Genomic DNA, 17,362 nt, shown 5'->3' with positions numbered 1-17,362 from the left:
TGATTTGCATAATGAACTCCTGCAGAATTTGTCTGGGCCTAAAAGATACCTACCCCCACCGCCTCACCCCCACCCGCCTCTCATCATTGAGTCATTGAGCCAATTTAAGTTTCCAACCTTCTCTGTGTGGTGTCTGACTGTGTCCGCCAGTTATCAAAAGCAAATGCAATGAGTTTTTTTTTGTGTGTGTGTTGTGAGAGACGCAGGGCGGAGGAGCACAGCTGTGTCTGGTTCAGTTGGCAGGAGTCTGTTTTATTTTGCACAGCAGTGATATGCAATCATAGACTTATTTGAAAAAGAAAAAAATCCTGCATTCTCTTGACATTTTTATCACTTCTCATTAGTCCTCAGGAAGAAGTTTTGAAGCCAAATGTACTATCTAAAGATCTGAAAGTATTTGATCATTCAACACGAATCCAGCTCTGTCCGAGATATTCAGTTGAAAAGAATTTTTTTTAAAAGTTAGAATTTCCTCGTCAAGGCTGCATAAAGAAGTACAAAGAAAATGCCAAAACAAACTCCAGCAAAGTTAAATTTCTCACCTATAGGAAAAGCAAAATCCTCAAAGATGAAAATCAAAACAGTTATCTTTGCGCCCTGGCAGACGCACTGCCTCCAACACCAGAGAAACACTGCAAAATCAGAGAAAAGCACCAAAACCAAAATCACACCAAAACAAGCCATGATAAAGGAAAAACGCCAGAAAATAAGCAAAAGGTGGGGGATTAGAACAAGTGAGCTCGTAAAGAAGCTGCTTCGGGAAGAGAAGAGGAAGAAGAGAGAGAGCAGGGAAAAAAAAAAATTATCAAGAGCGTCCGCAAGCACGTAGGGCTATTTCTCAGTGGATGTCGCCGGAGCACCAACACTCAGCATCCAAGATTTAAATCATTGCATGCAGAAAACGAGAAAACACTTTCCCCATGTCGAAACACCAAGACAAGGAAGGAAGAAAAAGAGGATAAAAATATGCTTAAGAAAATGGCAGTGGAAAATGTACTCACCGAGCGGGAGTAAAACGTTTCTATTAAAAAGAAATTGGGCGTATAGCGGTGGCGGGTTGGTGGTGTGCAGGATTGTGTGTACCGAGGCTCTGCGTCCCTTTTGCGCTCTCTATCGCTGCCGGTTGTTGAGTCATGTGACTCGGGATTGGCCAGAGTTTTTGAATCAGTCCAAGCTTTTCTCTAGTAGCAACACGCGAAGGTATTCAGCGCTGTAATAGATATAGGAGCTCTTCGGGTAATGTCACTGATTTTTCTTCCCAGCGCTATTCTAGTTTCTCAAAATAGGGTCCGGGCACCAACAGAGGTCACTGACGGTGTCCCAGGAGGGTCCATACGGGAAAGTGGGGTTGATTTTTGCCAGGTACTCCATGGAATAAATGCAATTTTGTTTTGTTTTTTTTATAAATAACGGGATTCACACAGCAGTTGTCTCTCCAGGCAGGTTTAGTGAATTATTCAACTCTCTTTGAATAATAATGATTCCCTTCTGTATGTACTCTTATCAAGGATCTCTTAAAATTTAATGAATTTATCTGGGGGCTCATGTGGTATGAAAAAGTTTGATATACAATATTTTGGTCAATGCATGTTATATCAAACCTGGATTGGCCCAAGGCAAATGCAGATGCAAATAAGCTGTCAGTTGTCCTAGAAATCATAAATGTAGGCCAATGTATGAAGACATCATATGGTTTCCAACCTGAGAGTCAGGACCTGCCAAGACATTGCAAGATGATTAACAGGCAAAACAGGAAAACAAATAGGTTATCTGCCACACAAAATTATATGTAATAGAGTATCTATAGAGTTTCTTCTGATGTTTCCAGATTTTAGAAGGAATTAATCAAATGTAATGATGGAATCACAATTAGCTTTGTTTTAACGAAAAAGGCTGAGAACTGCTGCATTAAAACACAGGTGCTGGTTTTAATGGCACTTGCATTTTTCCCTCTACTGTCTTAAAACAATAGTTTAACAGTTTGGGAAATTAACTCATTTGCTTTCTTACAGAGGGTTATGAGAAGATTGACACCGTTCTTATTTTTCTGTACGGTAAATATGAGGCTACAGTTAGCAACTAGTTAGCTTAGCTAAGCAGGGGAAACCACTAGCATGGCTTTGTACAAAGTAAACAAAATTCATCTACCAGCACCTGCCAAGATGTCCAACTATTGCTTTAAAAGATAATTCCAATTCTTTGGGTTTATTTTTTCTAGATTTTGTCATTTCTCCTCACAGTTTTTGTTAAATGTAAGTAAACACGTGTCTGAAGTGACGGTTGATGTTTTTCTGTATTATTGTTTTTCTGTATTATTTTACTGCTACGTTCACTATCTACAACTTGCAAAATATGTGAATCAACAACATATCCTCACTATGTCAACAGAATATATATTCCTGTATATGTTTCCTACAACACATATTTCCAGTTTAGTAGAGATATGGTTGCACAGGAAGACTGTGCGCACACCACTACAGAAAGAACAGTAGGTCAAAGTTTTTGTTTTCTCATACAAAAAAGACAGGTTTGTTTAAGACCTGTCTGACTGCTTGTGTTTCTTCCTTCGTCATATTCACCACAGTCCCATACTTCAGCAATTAACTTGGTGCACAAAATGGCATCACAAGTGATAGAAATGACGCCCAAAACTTCAAAGATTCGACTCAAGTTACACGTATAATAAACTGGAGTTACTTTTTAAATCACCACATTTGCAACATAAAAAAGAAATTGTTGCAACAACATCAATCATTTTTCATTACATTGCTCCTTGCAGCCTGCTACAAAGATTTAGTTCCCATTGCTAATTATCATCTTTGCTGAAGGCTGTTATAATCCACTGCATGGCTGAAAAAGGTTTCCATATATCATCAGTTTAACAACTTCAACTCTGATGCTCTCTCATCAAGAACTACTTAACGGATTAATCAACTAAGTTTCTTTTCAGCCTTATGAGAATATTGATCATCAGTGAAGATGTCAACAAGTTCTTTATCAGAGTTTAAAGCTTGGTTAACATCAGGCAATGAGTTCACCTGCAGCCCACAGTTGAGAAGCAACATTGAGCATCTTACAAAATATTAAGGTAACTCCAGGACATAAAAGGTGCTGTGTATTTTGGTCTGGAAAACTTAGGCTCCAGCCTGGCTTCTCATCATGTTTCATTTGATCCCTCTCGGTAAGGTTGACAGCTCCAGGGTTCCTACCTATTCTTGACGGAAACATGAGTGGTCATGCTGTCAGGGAAGAACAGAAGTCTTTGTTGTTTCTGCAGCGTCTGCCGGGCAAATGAGCAAAGGGTCTGTATGGATCAATGACTTCTCAAGGGGCTGATAGGCAGAGACAGACAGATGCAAGGACAGAACGCTTCCCCCAAAGGCCTCTTTGTTTTCTCTTACAAGGATGAATTCCTTGATAGGTTTTGGCAAACATCACAGGAGCAGCATTTATCAAACATGTTTTTTGATGTCTTGTGTTATGAGGTGTGATTTGGGAAGGTGTTCAAATTTCACAATGTATTAAAATTCTGTTGTAAAAGTAGCTGTAGCTGTAAAAGTACAGTAAAAGCAGCAGTACCCCAGTACCCCAAACATTAGCATCAAAATATACTTAAAGTACCATTTAAGAGTAATGGATTTTTTATTATTGGATCATAAGTATTTGTAATTATTATAAGTCTTAACTTTTAACATTAATAATTCATAACAATTCATAATTAATTTGTTGATTATATTTAATGGTGTATTAATCTGAATCTGCGAAGTAACTAGTAATTAAAGTTATGGAAAAAGGAAATACTCAAATAAGGTACAAGTATCTCAAAGCTGTACTTTTGAGGTACTTGAGTAATGTTACTTGAGGGAACGTACTCACTTTCTAGTTATTTAAGGAAAAACTTAAATGCGTAAATTGGTTGCTAGAAAACATCCGTAGCGCCCTCCAATCAAAATCAATTCACTATGTAAACACCAAGTTACTGTAGCATAAAAAGAATTTAACATAACTTCCAAAAATGACAGTTTCAGGAGGCCAAACTATGTTTACCTTACCCACTAAACTGGTGTAAATGTAGGAATGACATTGTTTTATTTATACATTTAGGTTTGGAATGTGTAGGAAATACCTGATTACACTAACTGAAATGTAATTTAAAATATTCCCAGTTAACTTGTTATCAAACAGTTACACATCCAGGAAACATTATCATTCATGCAAGGTTGTATTTCTGGTGACCATGAAGTTTAACATTTACCCTCTTTTTGCTCTGTTTTTGGTCTCCACAAACTCCTGAGACGAATATCTAGCACCTTGGCAGCTAAACGCTCTGCTATGTTCACCAGCTAGTTGCAAACTTTGTCTGTTTGACACTGTCAGCTCTGTTAAGGGAAATGTTTTGTTTAAGTCCAGTCTGAGACCATTCACATGCTTGTGTTGCTGTAAGAATAGCAACACAACATATTCCTGAAAAGTGAAGAAGAAAAATCACACCACTCCTCTCTGCTCACACAAATCTCAGAGCAGATGCCACTCCAACATAGTGTGACAAAGGATTTCTGTATCTATGCATCACTATCCACCTTCCTCCACCCCAATACACATGGTAATTCTCTGGCTGGAATCCCAAGCTCTGTGTGGAGAGTCCAACAGTATCTGGCATGCAGCTCGTCTTAGCTTATACTCCCTCCTCCGAGCCATGTGTCTGCCGGCGATCACAGACAAAGTGCGTGTGTGTGTTTCTGTGTGTAGGCCAATTCTGTTCCTCATCACACCTGATAGGCTGGATTTATTCTGAGCATCAGGTCGAGTCATGAGTCTGCACTCTGGCAGAGCAAGAGCTGTAATTATAGTGGGTAACAGGACATGTAATGCAACGTTAATGGCAAAGGGACTGATGCTTCGCCCACAATGTCCCCTTTTCAAACACGAATAGTGCATTAGCAGCAGGGATTCACTATCCCCACACTGATTGGAGCTATTAAATACAATTTAGGATATGTAGAAAGGGAAATGAAAGCTGGTGGCTGAGTGGTGTATATATGTAGACCAAATAAGCTTTGTCCTGGTATAATTCTGCCAGCATTATTCAAGGTCCTCTGGAAAAAAAAAAAAATCACCAAATTTTAATGGTGTCTAAATTACAGCTCTGAGGAAATTTTGAGTGCTTTTCGAGTCCTCTGCTGCTAATTTGGTTGTCTGCGAGGTTCATGAAAACGCCATTTGTGCTGCTTCCTCAAAAGTAATGATGAGACAAAAGGTCATTTACAGATGCAGTTGGTGTGTGCGTTTGTATGGGAGTTTTGTGATTTTTTTTTTTTTTACAGAGTGAGATTGTGTGCATGTGCAGATTGTGCATTTGTCCATGCACCTGCCAGCGTGCACGTGACTGACGAAGCGTAACCTTTTAATGTGTTTACACACTGACATTTCCCAAGATCTGTCGTGTTCCTCTATGAAACTAAAACCCTTGACATTCTTTAGGCTCACATTTCCCTGAGCTGCTGGCTCTGTCAGCTCTCATACCATGCAAAGCCGGCATCAACAACATAATTACATCAGCTTCAATACTTCATCTGCCCCCTGTCAAATATGAATTCAAGTTAACGTTTTTGCTTTAAAACAAAGTGTTCCATCGGCTGTCTGTGTGTGATGTAATTTGAACATCTCATGATCTTTCTCCGTCCACGTGAGTGGAATATTTGATATCGTGGTCATGACTTTGTAAAGCCATACTTTCCAAAGTACTACAATTTTCATAGCTGTGTAGATTTGAAGGCACTAAATAAAGCTGATGATTCACTCTTCTCTGTGTGCCCATCAAACTTCAGTGACTGAATCTCACTAAAATCAAAAAGCAATATTGACTTTCTAAAATCAAACACCCAGCTTATGATACTGACTCTTAAATGAGCCCTGACACCTAAATGACGTGCGTTTTAGGCCATCTGTTCATTTGGCTTCTCAATATGGCCACCCATATGCTGTGGGTCTCTGTATCATACTGTGAATTAACCTGCCAAACCAGGATTCACCTCATAATATTTTTATCCTGTCTGAATATAAGATCGAATGTGAAACTTTAAAAAAGTGTAATTCAACACCAAACAAAGTGCACCTGCTCATATTAACAATAATACTGCAGATTGTGAAACGTGCACTAATCAATTTTTATATTCACAATGGATTAAATCATTAAAATATGACATATATAATGTGAAAGGTGTTGCTTGTAGTGATGAAACCACATTATCAAACTTTGCAAGGACCCAGTGCCAAATGTCAAACAGATAAAGTGAGGGACTAGCTGGTGAACATAGTGGAACATTTAGCAGCTGAAGAGCCAGATATTTCCCTCAGGACTTGGTTTAGACCAAAAACAGATGTAAAGGGGAGAGAATATTGGACTTACATGCATGAGGCTGCCTAATACACATACGGGATTACTAATGTTGGTTTGTATTTGCTCGATGTTCAAATAGGTAGTTGCTGGCAAAATATTAGCCATCAATTCTTTATAAGGTGGTAATACATCAGCGTTGTGTTTATTACTTTGTCTGCTACTTCTACAGTAAGTGCCCAAAGAAATCAGCTCTTGTTCTTTCATTTTTTTTGCATTGCAAACCCTTTTGCATTGCAAAAAGCACATTAAAGATATATTCACTGTTATTCCACATGTCACTCAAAACTTACGTTTGCATACATAAGTGCCCTTCTTTACTGAGTTTGCATCAGCAACATCATAATTTTAAGACTAACACTAACACCTGCATACACACTATACACACAAATTATCCTTAAAGCTTGTAGACACACCTCGATTAAAGTGACCACTGCCCTTAAAGGAGTGAGGCGAAAGTAGCTAAGTCAGCCTTCTTCACTGGCATTCAATCCAAACGTCAGTGTTTACCTTCCCAGCTGTCTGTTTGCAGAGCGACGTTTCCCTTGTGTTTCCAATTTGGAAAACATGCTTACTTTCATTTGAAGCCAAATGATCTTGTCAATGTAAATCAGGTAGGACTCTCTGGTCAATCGATACAGACGTGAGAAAGGATTTACTCTGGTCACCCCAGGGACTCATCAATGACAGGAGTCTATTACTCTGGAGAGTGAGCAAACGCGTGAGGGGGAGCTGCTATGAATTGCAAATGTGAAACTCCTGACTTGCCTGCTATTCAAACTCCATGATGTATTATAGCACACTTGGGAATATGTGCCCATCGCACAAAGCAAGGTCTTACTGCGCGATGAGTACTCGTTCCCCGAAAATGCCCATTCAGTAAGAATAGACTCAAAACATTGCGTCTGCTCTCAAAACAGAGACATAAAGTGCAGACGCTGAGGATTTGTTGTGACTCTCATTCTAGTGGAAATCTGCATTTGCACCTTTAACCCCATTGGGAGCTCGTCTCCTTGCACCCCACTAAGAATTCCGCCTGAACTTTCACTCTGCTATGTGAAGAGTAATGGGTACACCGTGTTATTTTTGTCCCCTCTCTCCTTGTCTTTCTTGAGTGTTTAAAGTTCAATTAAGGACACAGTGTGCTTCAACTCGGAGTCATTAGACGTAATGCTAGCCTGCGCTCTGAAGAGTACTCTCAGGCTCCTGATTAATTCAGCCGATGGAGAAGTTTGATGCTCTCGCTCATTTCCTTCCTTGCTTAGTTTAAGCTCAAGGGGTGATTATTAAGCTTCCTGTGGGGATTTAAAATGTTCAGAAGTTGTCCAAACCATTCAGTGCATCCTCTCGCTCACTCATAGTAACCGTGACTTTCCTCAGCTGTAATTTAGGCATGATGTTTGCATACTCTGTAACAGTCATCTCTGTAGCTGTAACAGCAAACAGCAGCTGAATTCAAGGAATACTTCCACATTTTGATGGTGATGTGCTGGACTGTAGAGTTGTGAAAGTGGTAGGAGCTATTTTGCACACCCCTGGCCCTGGTAGTAAAAGTCCCACACATTCTTCCTATAAACAATGTGAGTTGACTCTATTTCTATGGCTTGAATCAGCATGAAACTGTCCTGGTTGATTGGTCAAATATGTACCTTTTGGATAAGAAGTCAAAGGTATATGTAAAATTTCCACGGAGAGGGATTCTTGGGGTGACCCAATAGCCAAGTGGTTAGGGTGCATACCATGTGAGTGCAAACACTCTTTGTAAAGGCATAAGATGTCCAAAAAACAATTCTCAGGGAGAACGACAACTCCCATGGTGCATTTTGTTAATAATCATTCAGTCACCAAACTTAAAATTAGTCACAGCAGGTGAGAGTTAAAAAGACAATGTCTTGAATATATCATATTCAAGACACTGAATATATATATATATATATATATATATATATATATTATATATATATCATATATATGTCTATCTTGAAGCAGTTCGTTATGGATTTTTGGACAGATTCAGCCACTATGACAGCACCTTTTGTTTACAACTGTGACAACAAAGTGTTTTTCAATTTGCTACAACTCTGACGGCTCTGCCTCTGACTGGCTTCTTCTCCATAGTAACAGTAGCCAAGATATATATATATCATATATATGTCTATCTTGAAGCAGTTCGTTATGGATTTTTGGACAGATTCAGCCACTATGACAGCACCTTTTGTTTACAACTGTGACAACAAAGTGTTTTTCAATTTGCTACAACTCTGACGGCTCTGCCTCTGACTGGCTTCTTCTCCATAGTAACAGTAGCCAAGGCTCATGGGTATTATAGTATGTAGCTCTGTCTGCTGTGCATTTCTCAGAAATGAGGTTGAAATAATTAAAACTGGTGGACGTTATATAAACCTACTGTATATGATGATTTACATTATCAGGGATAGTCCTATGCTTCTATGTTCAGTAACATTAAGGATATCTCTTAGAGAAAAAAATTGAAATGGGATGATACAGCATCACATAAACACTAAATGAAGATAAAGGTGCCATTTTAAACTACATATCCTCTCTGCATGCTCTGCAGTTGCACTGCACTTAATTTATCCCTCTCTGCTCATGTCAGGTCATTTGGGTTCATTAACCGTTGGCAGCTGATGATGAGCTGTGAGTGTCTGGCTGGAGTTTAGTGTCATGTGCTTCCTCATTGTGTGTGACATGTGGGTTCCAGCCCTCCACTCCAACGGTTGAATTATTGAACAGGTTCTGTTGGACTGACCTGACGGTGACCCGGAGCAGTGGCACAGTGTGAGAGGTGGACAGAGTGTGACTGAATCTTTCTCCCTGCAGGCCATAAGATACAGAACATGATTGGGGGGTATTAGTGAGAACATATTAATAAATCATCACTTGCAACTAGTAGCAGAGCAGGGCTGGCTGAGGATAAGAATTGAGAGTGATTTGCAGGCGTATTTATTGCATACATTGTGCACTCAAGAGGCACACGTTTCTATGGCTGCTCGTTCCCCATTCTGATTGTTGCTGCAGCTGATTATCAAATAGTGAAAGAGCAAAGCAATTCCCTGAGTGCGTGGCGTGTTCAGCAAGCATCAGGTGGGTAATTTTGTAGTATGGTGCCCACTCCTGTTTCTTCATAACAAAGACACAGCCTTGTTAATTTTCAGAGAGTTGGTTTATGTTTATGCAAGTATCAGTATCAAGCAACACAACAGCAAAATAATTTAAAATATACACATATCCCTCTAAATATATCCCCTTATAAATAAATGAACTGAAACAAGTCAACCTACACTAAAACCTGTGGTGGGAACACAAAGAGAAATGTAAGGCCACAGAGCAGACCCCTTTGTACATGTAAGGATAGTTGAGAAGTAATTGTAGTCCTTGCAGTAATGGGAGGGGTGTTCTGCTGAGGAGTTGTTACTGTCAAAGATGAAAAAGTAGCTGAAGTCTCAACGGTGCCATAAATCTGAAAATGTCACTCAGCATCTTTGCAAAGCCATCGTTCACACCCTACATATCAAATCGTTTCCATATGATTACACAGACTATCGATCAGTCCCATTTCAATGTACATCTTTCTTAAATCAAAGTGAAAAATATCAGAAAATATGATCACAGCGTGTCAGACTTTTGAGGGAGAGTACACCTTCCCTGAAATAAGTCCACATGGTTTCCTTGTCGCTGTAGACAAGAAATCGACCTTTTTTTTTTCCATTCCCTGTTGGTGCTTCTCTCTTACATGTTGCTCTTGAAAAGATGAGCACTGGTCTTTTATAAGTTTCAAAAGGCAGCAGGGCTCCGTCTTAAGTAGAATCTTGAAAATGATCATTTTCAGGCATTTCATGGTTGGCAGCTGCCTTCTATCTGAATATATATGAGAGAGAGAGAGAGAGAGAGAGAGAGACCGAGAGAGAGGGAGAGAGAGAGCGAGAGAACCGAAGCGAAAGTCATCTCAATTCATGATTCTGTGTACTTTGTCACCATTCCCCACAGACCTGGGTTTTTCTTTTCTTATCCGACCTCAAAACCTGAAGAAAAAATTGTGGGCTTTGATTGCAGGCACATACACAGAAAGGTTCAGAGTGCCATACACCTTTTTAAAAGTGCTCTCATTCTTGAAATATGCTCAAAAACACAGAGACTGTACCTCACACACATGCCAATTTTTCACTTCCACAGGCTACAGCTGTGATGCATGCTCTCAACAGCCCAGAAAGTGAATTCCTCCAAGCACATTTTAACCTTGACATCTGCCAAGCATCTGTTTCATTACGTCTGCTTCCAAGCTGCAGACTGGTCAGCTCCATGCTTCAGAGACAGCCCAAATTAAAAGCACATAAACACAGAGATAAAAAGCCCTACTACAGTGATAATGATCAGTTCTGCAATTTTCCAGGGTTTTTCACATCGCTGTATGCCCCAAGACACCGCAGTGCATTGATTTTTTAAAAGTAAATAATAAGCAGCCTAGAAAGAGATAAAAATGAGTGTGAGAGAAAAGAAAGTGTACAACCAGTTGCACGGAGAGTAAATTAGGAAAGCTGTCAAGGTGTTTCTGTGTAGGAGAGAGTGATGGAGAGTAAAAATTGTTCCCTGTGGATTGTCAAAGAAATCGTTTGACATTTTGGGAAATACTCTTACTCATTTTCTTGGCTAAAGTTAGATGAGAGTGATACCACTCTCATTTCTATTTGTTCAATAGGAGGCCATAGCCAGCAGCTAGTGAGCTTAGCTTAGCGTGAAGACTGTAAATCGTGGGAAACAGCTAACCACCTACCATCACATGATAAAATTTTATGGCAAAATTGCTAATTGGCAGTTTGCAAGCTCACTAATTCTGTGAGCATTTCCCTGATTCAGTTATTCTGTATTTGACATGGTACAATCATGTGAACAAAATGCCGAACATGGTCAGAATCTTGGAGAGTTATTGACTTACTAGTGCTATTCTGGCAGGGTATCATGTTAGCAGTTAGCCCACTAGTCACAGTGGTTTACCAACTAGCCCTGCACGTACTGTAGTCACCACGTCATGTCATTTTGCAAAGACGTGAGAGCGAATTTCACTGTGCCACTTTCTATGCGAGCTTTAGACGTGCTCATTTGTATTATATTTAAGAGAATATTTCGTAATGTTGGGAAATGCAGGTATTTGCTTTCTTACTGATGAGAAGATCGATACCACTCAAATATCTGTTCATATGAAGCTACAGCCAGCAGCCAGTTGGTTAGCTTAAAATAAAGACTGAAAACTGGGGGAAACAGCTAGCTTGGCTCTGTCCAATAGTGAAACAATCTGCCAACCAAAACCTCAAGGTAAATGATAAATACATTATATCTGTACAAAACCACAAGTGTAAAAATAAGTCATGTTTTAAAGGTTATGGCTAGGACTATTTCTTGTTCAGACATATGCGTTTTTTACATTTGGTCCTCCTTCTTGCATCTGTAATATAAGTGATAACCCCCATGTGAAGGGAAAAAGATGTGCATGGTTTGTCATATTGAAGAAAATGTTGGTGGTGGAGGGACACTGGAACCTTTCATCAGAAGAACAAAAGGTAAGATACATAATGCGTATGTACCTCAGGGGTATTGAGCAAGTCATCCCGCTGTGAGTGAAACAGAGAAAAAACAGTTTTTTTTTTCCGAGGTTGCTGCCATAGAAATGAAGATGACAAAATAAGATGGCTGTGCCAGTTATCTTTGCCTCACAAAGACGATGATGTGTTCCTTTCACAGACAAAGAACATGTCATCTTGGCTCTGCTCTCCTTTCTCTTCTACACCACTGCAAACTATTAACCTTCAGTAAATGTGTTGTGAACTTCAAAAGGCAGGAGAAAGGGACATCGTTCTACAGTATGCGAGTTATCTACTTTCTGCTTGTGCTGGCCATAATGCTGCAGTGGAAACATATTTTTCCTTTCTGATTCTTTTCACTGGCTTTTTCATTTTCTTATACAACACCCCCAAGGAAAATGCTCCTACAGTATGTTTTATACTGTAGAATAAGCTATGTCTGAGATTATCTTAGGTATGTTGCTTCCAGTTGAAGCCTTGAAAGACCTGAAGATAGATGGTTTCACTACCCAAGTCTGTGTTCAGCATAAACGTGCAGTGTGTCTGACAGCAATCTGAGGGTATTTGGGTCAAACAGATGTAGAGAGTCTGACCTGTGAAGTCTGTTTCCATCCAACATCAAGAGTTAAAAATGTAGCAACGATGAGAAATTCAAACAGAGAGAAATATTCTGGGCAGTAGATGCTTCAAAGCAAATGCTCAGCAGTGTGTGTGTGAGTGTGTGTACTTTTCCATCTATAATATGGTCAATACCATTGAACTTCACAGGGTTCCGAGTTTCCTCAAATGCTTTTAAAATGCTTTTAAGTACAAAAAGAACAAGGAAATAGCTGTCATACAAGCATTAAGAGGCAGAAATACACTTTCACCCCTAAATGTGTGGTGACGGAAATTTGTATTATGCTTTTATCGAAAGTCAATAGCCTCTATGAGTTTGTTATGTGAGGTATGTGAATCTTTAGTAAGAGTAGCATTAAAATGATTCTGGGGAGGCCCAGAGCCGCTCTATTATAAAAAGTAGGAAAACTTTAATAAACCCTGAGGCAGAGAGGTACTTTGATGGCATCGCCGCCTTTGAAAACAAAAAACATTTGTATCCAACGGATGAAAAAAAATGTAGCCTACACACTTGAAAGAAGTGTGCCACATTTCCATTTGAATGTTTTAAAGATGCCATCTGATATTTCTCTTTACTTTGTTTAAATTTTTAAAGGAGTGGTTTGATATCTTTGTGATGCTAAGGGAATATTTCCTACAGAGCCCCCTAAAAAATTTTGACAACAGCTCTCCAGAGAATGGAAACATTTCTGACTTGACAAGCTCCTTGTACTTAAAATTTTGTGGCTTAGTTGCATGCAATAATACAATTCCAATACAACTCTGCCAACAAACAAGCGCTCTGCTGTTGACTGTGGCTCACTCAACAAGCAGCACATCAAATGCAACAGTGATACACTGCGAAGACAGTGTTTACTGTCTTTGGTGAATGTCTTAACTTCTATATTTGCAGATTTTATCAGTTGGGATCCTCATCCAAACAATGTAAAATGTAGCCAGTTCTCTAACTTAAACACAGACAGTGAATATTTGAAAACTTAACTTTGAAAGATCAGTTCTTGTACTGAAGCTTTCCATTTTAAACTTTTGATGAAACAGACTGCAGACGGCCTCGTGTGCTGAATTCAAAATGCGCCGTACAGACTCGGGCAGTGCAACAGAGTGGCATTGCTGTGCCGAGGGTGTTATGAATGTACAGATGAGCTAATTTCAGTTAGCTTATTCACCAGCTTTTTTTTCCCTCATTGCCATTCATAGTCTGCAGGTTTGATTGGAGGTAATGATATTCCCTCGCTCTCTGAAGGTGCAGGGTGCTGAGGCCTCACTGAGCTACAGTCAGCACAAACCTTGGCTGTGCTGACTCAAGCAGTGGAGAAAACTCCCACAGCGTCCGGGTCTCCCTCGCAGCCTCCAAGGCCAAGACTTAGCGAGGAGCTGTGTTTGTGGCAAGTCAGCTAAAATCGTTGTCCACAACACCCAGAGGAGTGCCAGCTGAATAACAATAATGGAGTTCAGTCTTTTTTTTTGATTGTTGCCATCCACCAACATCCCAGGGCTGCCTCTGACATCTTCACCCCCTGATCCCAGTTTGTTTGTCTGTACATCTGTCACTTTCTTCCCCTCGTTTTCTCTTTCACTCCCTCTGTCTCTAAGTCTCCATCTGTCTATGAGTGTTTGTCTGTCTCTCCATCTCTCGTCTTCACTCCCTCCGCATCTTTGTGTAAATATCCAACATAAACCACAGCTTTCCTTCGTTCCCACTCCGTCTTATTTGCCCTCCTCCTCCTCCTCCATCCTCCGTCATCTTGGTGTGAGTCAGCGCTGACGAACGGCAGGTTTACCCATGGGTCAGATCTCTGCTGGCAGAGCCGCCGAGCTGCGACAGATCGATGACAAAGCCTGTCAGGGCAGCTCACTGTTATTCAAGGCTAGATTGCATCTGAAAGACCATGCGCCAATGAATTAAAGAAGTGGCTGGCCAACATCGATCAGATCAGCTGACAACCATCAATATCTTCCTTTTTATGGGGGTTTATACGAGGAAAGACTTATTGTTGAGAGATGTAACCAATGCCTATTTTGTAATTCTGCTGGTCTGGCAACTCGATTCATTCTTTCTTTCATTCACTTAACAGCAGCGTCATAAAAAACCATTCTCAACACAAAGACCAATTTAGTAAAAATACATTTCTTGAATAAACTGTGTTCAAGTGTTGTTTGTTAAATGTCAGTTAGCCTCTTGTTTGGTGTAGCAAAAACTTAAAGTAAAAACATCATCAAAAATTAAAATCTATCGACCTGTGGTCAGACAGTCAGACATCTTTGTCGTGAGCAGGCTGGATTATTGCAATTCCCTCTTCCTGGGACAGTAACATTACAGAGGCCAGTGGAGCAGAGGCTGGCCCAGCAATGACAACATGACTTTGGCTCTCTATAGTCTCCCTGCAACAGCTGGACCTGGTATTTTGGCCAATCAAAGTTCAGATGTTAAACTGACAAAAATCTGTCAAAATTTGGGACAGTAGCTGCAAACTGCTTCAGTCTTGTCCTCACTTCACTTAAAGCTCTCCCTCTGGTCCCTCAAACATGGTGAACCAAAGTACATGATAAACTTTAATTCATCTGAGGAAACAACAAAATTACCTCTGCTTGATAATTCAGAATTGAAACAGGCTCACAGCCTTGGCAGGGGAAGAAATAGCTCCTAAAATGTTTTTGGTGCAATTACTCCCCTACAAAGCTGCAGGCTTTTTTTCTGTGAAAAAATATAGAAAGCTCAATTTATTGGAGGGAATGTTTATGCAGGAAATAGATTTTGGGAACAGAAGCAGTACTGAGTAACAACTAACCATCTCTGTGGGGCTTTTCTTCATGCTTGTGGTCTTGCTGTGACATGCCGCTGTTTTGAAATACAATGAATGTTGATAGGACAACAAGGTGATAACAGAGGTTCAGTTATATCAGTTCACTTCCACTTGTTCAGCGGCAGCAGCAAAAGACCACCAATACTGCCACATAAATTATAAATTAATAATAATCATCTTAATTTAACAAAATAAATTGGGAATCACATATATAAACATTTCTTTTGTCATATTTAAGAATTTTCTCTCATAGAAAACAAAAACCAGCACAAACTAAATGTTAAGTAACCTCTGCTTCAAATCACTTACAGCAGAAAACACATTTATATGCAAAAAGTTCATTATATTACTTAATTCAAAAACACACTGAGCTTATACAGCGCTGACCTTTCAAATGACTCACTCTCTCTTTCTGTCACACTCACTTTCTCACACAACTTTTAGTCTCCCACTCTTCTAATCATTTGCATTTTCCATCATCTCTCTGAAATAGCAAAATAATGCAGAGAGCAGAGAGCGGTCCACAAAACATAATTATCATCTGTAGCACAAGTGCAGGGGTCCCTACAGATTGCTGCGATACAAGCCCCTGTCAATTTATGGCTATAGTGTACCTTTTCACATTATTGCCTCACTCATATAAAAAGCAATACCGGGGACAAGGCAAAGAAAATGAAATCCCATTCTTCATATTGCTACTTTAGACTCAGTCAGTCCACTGGTGGAGAGAGAAGAAGGCCACCAACCTCAACAAGCTGGCAGCTCAGCAAACCACCCTCATCTGAGGCTCAGGGATCCATTTCTGTACCACTTCCATTCTGGTCAACTGAAAACTGTATTTCCCAGTGAGTTACTTATACATGTTGTTGAGTGCATACGTTTTGTCAGTCTGTCTCTATATAAAGGAGAGATTCGGGTTATAAATGGTTGTTTGGGCTGAGCTGTGGCTGAGGAAAAACTAAAGTCCTTTTTTTTTCCTCAAACCGATGTCCCCCCATAGCAGAAGCTGACCATGGACTCTTCATGCATTATATATACATGTAGGTCTGTTGCTGATATAAATGTTCTGATGTGAATAATTCAGGGAAAAATGTCAGGGGAGTATAGGTACATTTGGTTCCAGCAATACTGGAATATTGCTTGGAGTAATAAAAACAAAACTAGGAAAAATATCTATCTATCTATGTATCTATCTATCTATCTATCTATCTATCTATCGCTCACTTGATAGCCTTTTACTATCTGGGAAATATCACTAAGAAAAAGTGTTTCAGTCTGACTGAAAAACTCCTTTGTTATAAGCAGGCTGGATTATTACAATTCCCCTTTCATGGGTTCCTATTAAAATCAGTCATAGATTGCAGCTGACAGGGAGCCAGGAAGTGATTAGCTTAGCTTAGCATAAAGACTGAAAGTAGTGAGAAATAGCGAGCATGGCTATCTAAGAAATTCAAGAAAAATACACCAACCTCTAGAGGTGTGTCCAGACTCAGAGCACACAAAGAAAATTTTAAAAGGTGGTGTCAAAGCAGACATCCATGCAAGTAAAAAATGTTTTGGTGAAGGTGAAGGTTTACACTGACTTCAAGGCTCATGATCATAGAGACCAGAGGAAAAAGGAGCAAGACTGAAGGAAAATACCAGAAAGTGCAAGACTTTGTGGTAAGTTGTAAGTTCAGTCAGTGTCTGAGCCACATTCCACACATGGTTGTTGCTAGCAAGCTACAGCTAACACCTGTAGAGCTAGAACATTAGCTGATTAAATAATGAGCACAGCTGTGTGCTAATTAAGCCAGGCCACCATTTCTTCAAGCTCTGTCTAAATACAAATTAAACCATTGTATCTCATTTGTTTAAATTGTACACAAACAAATGTGAAAACAACAACTTTAGTTGTTTGCATCCATCTGATTGTATATACATTTTCAATTTCCACATAAGAAAAC

General features: G+C 39.7%; 1 protein-coding gene across 1 annotated transcript in view; it reads right to left on the bottom strand.

The window, feature by feature from the left end:
• The window catches only part of LOC111231206 (RNA-binding Raly-like protein), a 35,415-nt gene extending 34,200 nt beyond the window's left edge, over positions 1–1,215 (bottom strand). Inside the window, exon 1 of the mRNA XM_022758245.1 lies at positions 1,002–1,215. The gene's annotated coding sequence lies outside the window, so the exon portion shown is untranslated. The remainder of the gene's footprint in view (positions 1–1,001) is intronic.
• Positions 1,216–17,362: the final 16,147 nt, after the last annotated feature.

Source organism: Seriola dumerili, unplaced genomic scaffold (assembly GCF_002260705.1).
Source record: "Seriola dumerili isolate Sdu_G_001 unplaced genomic scaffold, Sdu_1.0 BDQW01000291.1, whole genome shotgun sequence".
NCBI classification, from domain to species: Eukaryota; Metazoa; Chordata; class Actinopteri; order Carangiformes; family Carangidae; genus Seriola; species Seriola dumerili.
This window is presented reverse-complemented; position numbering and strand designations above follow the sequence as displayed.